The sequence below is a fragment of the Mandrillus leucophaeus genome, unplaced genomic scaffold (assembly GCF_000951045.1).
Source record: "Mandrillus leucophaeus isolate KB7577 unplaced genomic scaffold, Mleu.le_1.0 Scaffold77, whole genome shotgun sequence".
Taxonomy (NCBI): domain Eukaryota; kingdom Metazoa; phylum Chordata; class Mammalia; order Primates; family Cercopithecidae; genus Mandrillus; species Mandrillus leucophaeus.
In genome coordinates, this window is record NW_012108363.1 from 3,223,537 (window position 1) to 3,227,850 (window position 4,314).

General features: G+C 42.7%; 1 protein-coding gene across 2 annotated transcripts in view; it reads left to right on the top strand.

Annotated features, from left to right (window-relative positions):
• The window catches only part of CCNJL (cyclin J-like), a 73,985-nt gene that overhangs the window by 18,088 nt on the left and 51,583 nt on the right, over window positions 1-4,314 (top strand). The window lies entirely within an intron of this gene.

The window sequence follows — 4,314 nt, forward strand, 5'->3', positions numbered from 1 at the left end:
TCACTTGAGGTCAGGAGTTCAAGAACAGCCTGGCCAACATGGAGAAACTCTGTCTCTACTAAAACTACACAAATGAGCAGGGTGTGGTGGTGAGTGCCTGTAATCCCAGCTACTGGGGAGGCTGAGGCAGGAGAATCGCTTGAACCTGGGAGGCAGAGGTTGCAGTGAGCCGAGATTGTACCATTGTACCCCAGCTTGGTCAACAAGAGCGAAACTCCATCTCAAAGAAAAAAAAAAAGGAAAATATCTTGTTGTAAAACACTTTGTCTATTTCCTACATACATCTTTCCATATCATTCTTTTCCACCCAATTCCTGATTATCGGACACTAGCAAAGAATTAGAAACAATCAGTTGTTTGTTTAGAATAGGTAACACATGAATGTGATTTTGAAAAACCACACTATACAAAAGAGTAGGTGGTGGAAAGGCTTCCTGCCACCCTTGTCCCCGAATTTCCCTCCGCAAAAGGTACCACTGATCCCGATTTCTCTTGAATCCTATTCTGTCCATAAGAAAACATAAATTATGTGTACTTTGACACGAGGTAGTATGAATTACACACTTTCCTTTACCATTTCATTATTTTGATGTTTATTTTTTTATTATTATTATTATTATTTATTTTTATTATTGAGACAGAGTCTCACTCTGTTGCCCAAGCTGAAGTGCAATGGCATGATCTCGGCTCACTGCAACCTCCACCTCCCAGGTACAAGTGATTCTTCTGCCTCGGCCTCCTGAGTAGCTGGGATTACAGGCACATGCCATGACGCCCGGCTAATTTTTGTATTTTTAGTAGAGATGGGGTTTCATCACGTTGGCCAGTCTGGTCTCAAACTCCTGACCTCAAGTGATCCGCCCATCTCAGCCTCCCAAAATGCTGGGATTACAGGCATGAGCCACAGTGCCTGGCCTCATTATTTTAATGTTTAGATTTTAATAATCTAAATAACTTTTATGAAACCATGAACAGAAGGGTTTTTTTTGTATATTTTGCTAATTGTAGCAATAATGATATATAGTGGGCACTTAGGAAATTTGTATTGAACAAATGAATAGACGATTTCCTTTTGGTCATTTTCTATTCAAGTATATACATTTTATTTTACAAAAATACTATCAAGTATATCACAGTTTCATAACTTTTTTCCTTAACTGCACATGCTAAATAACCTTCTATGTCATTTTCTATCCTTCTGCAGTCCCATGCATAATGTTTTATGGATGCATCATGATTTCACTAACTCATTGCATTGTTGGATATTTAGGGGACTGCTTATTCATTTTTTAAAAATTGAGGTATAATTTACAGCACAATATACATATCTTAAGTGAACATACAGTTTATAGTGTACAGTGAGTTTTTACAAACGTATATACTCATGTAACCACCACCATAATCAAGACATAAGGTCAGGCACGGTGGCTCATGCCTGTAATCCCAGCACTTTGGTAGGCCGAGGGGGAGTGGATCACCTGAGGCCAGGAGTTTGAGAACAGCCTGGCCAACATGGTGAAATCCCATCTCTACTAAAAATACAAAAATTAGCTGGGCGTGGTCCCAGCTACTCAGGAGGCTGAGACAGGAGAATCACTTGAACCTGGGAGGCAGAGGTTGCAGTGAGCCGAGATTGTGCCACTGCATTCCAGTCTGGGTGACAGAGAGAGACTCTGTTTCAAAAAAAAAAAAAGATGGCTGGGCACAGTGGCTCACACCTGTAATCCCAGCACTTTGGGAGGCTGAGGTGGGCTGATCACGAGGTCAGGAGTTCAAGACCAACCTGGCCAACGTGGTGAAACGCCATTTCTACTAAAAATACAAAAAATTAGCTGGGCATGGTGGCAGGCGGCTGTAGTCCCAGCTACTCAGGAGGCTGAGGCAGAAGAATTGCTTGAACCCGGCAGGCAGAGGTTGCAGTGAGCTGAGATTGTGCCACTGTACTCCAGCCTGGGTGACAGAGTGAGACTCCATCTCAAAAAAAAAAAAAAACACAGGACATTACCATCAACCTAGAAAGTTCCTCATCAGTCCCATCCTGCCCCCAGCCTTGGGCAATCACTGATCTGCTTTTTGTCCTTGTAAATTAGATTTATCTTTTCTAGAGTTTCATATAAATGGAGTTATATGCATGGACTCCTTTCTGCCTGCTCTTTTTTACTTAATGTCATGCTTTTGAGATTCATCCGTGTCGTTGTGTCTATCAGGAGTTTATTTCTTTTTATTGCTGATTAGTATTCCATTTTATGTCTATAAAAATTTGTTCATCCATTTCCCCACAAATACCTTTTTGAGTTGCTTCTAGTGTACCATTTGATTTTATATAGCACTGCTGTGGTGATCCTTGATTTATATCTGTAAGTATGTTCAGGAATAAGTTCCTAAAATGGAAGCGCCAGTCACAGGGTATGATTTTAAGAACCTTGCATATCACCAGGTAATAAATTCCCACAGAATTGCACTAGTATACTTCCACTGGTGGTATGGAAGAATGCTTGCTTCCCAGCAACTTTGCTAACCCTGGGTATTACCCTTTAAAAAAAAATTAGTACCATTTGGAGAGATTAAAAAAGGTGTCTGAATAGCTGTGTTTAAAAGGAGCAGGAGCCGGACATGGTGGCGTGCACCTGTAGTCCCACCTCCTTGAGAAGTTGAAGTGGGAGGATCACTTGGGCCCAGGAGTTTGAGGCTGCAGTGCACTATAATCATGCCAGAGTGAGACCCCTATCTCTTTTTTTTAAAAAAAAAAGTGGGAACCCAGAGTGGGAAAATGACTAGAGCCAGGGTGTCCAATCTTTTGGCTTTCCTTGGCCACATTGGAAGAAGAATCGCCTTGGGCCACACGTGGAATACACTAACACAAAAAAAAAAAAAAAAAAAAAAAAAAAACACCAAAAACTCTCCTAATGTTTTAAGAAAGTATGAATTTGTGTTTGCCACGTTCAAAGCTGTCCTGGGCAGCATGGGGCCCATGGGCTGTGGGTTGGAAAAGCTTGTGCTAGAAGATGGCAAAGCGAGAGGAAGGGAACTCTGAATCCTTTCTAGGCTGCATGGAACCCCATTTGCAGCCCGGAACTGGCCTGAGACCTGCATCAAGGGCTGGATGAGGGCTGTTAAGGTGACCCGGCTGGAAAACTCCTCCAGCTCGCTCTTAGCCCGTGCATTGCAGTGTGTGCTGCCCCTGGTAACTGGATCCTTCAGAGGCAGAATTTGAATCATCCTGAGGCACTGAGTGCCTTGTAGGTCCCTGGAGCAGATGGTTCCAGGCCCTGGGCATTCTTGTGATAGGGATACCCACGCCATGCCACCAGCTGCTAAGTCTGGAAGTGGTCATCACGTGATTTGGGTGGAAGGGTTGGGGGGACACGAGGAGGAAGGAGAGGAGGTCATTCAGAACAGAAGCATCGGGAATTGGATAGATTCAGTTATTGTAAGGGAAAGTTTTAGAGAACTTCAATGGCATCAGAAGGAAATTGGCCACACTGTGGTCCATCCATGCATGAAAATATGGTGCAGTCATTAGATGCGACATAGTAGACAGCGTTGGTGTGCAATGGACTTTTCTGATTATAGTAAAAAAAAAAAAAAAATCCAAGCAATTCAGAGCACTTCTGACTCTTTGGAGTGAACTATTGTTTTTTCCTTAACTTTTTATTATGGAAATTTAAAAAGATACACAAATGTGGAGAGAACAGTAGAATGAGTCCTCACATACCCTCCACCCAGCTTCCTCACCTGTTTCATCTGTTCCCCAGACAGTGTGTCATTTTACCCATAAATGGCATTACCAGATAAGGGCTTTTTTTTTTTTTTTTAACAACTATGCCATTTTCACACTAAAATAATTACCAATATTTCATCAATATCTTCTGTTGTCCATTTCTCTGTTGTCTTGGAAATGGATTTTGTAGTTGGTTTGTTCACATCATAATTCAGATAAAGTCCATGCTTACATTTTTTTTAATGTCTCTTAAGCTGGGTGTGGTGGATCACTCCTATAATCCCAGCATTTTGGGAGGCCAAGGCGGTTGGATCACTTGAGCTCAAGAGTTTGAGACCAGCCTGAGCAACATGGCAAGCCCCTGTCTCCACAAAAAATTTAAAGATTGGCCGGGCGCGGTGGCTCATGCCTGTAATCCCAGCACTTTGGGAGGCCGAGGTGGGTGGATCACCTGAGGTCAGGAATTCTAGTCCAGCCTGGCCAACATAGTGAAACCCTGTCTGTACTAAAAATACAAACAAAATTAGCTGGGCCTGGTGGCAGGTGCCTGTAATCCCAGTTACTCGGGAGGCTGAGGCAGGAGAATCGCTTGA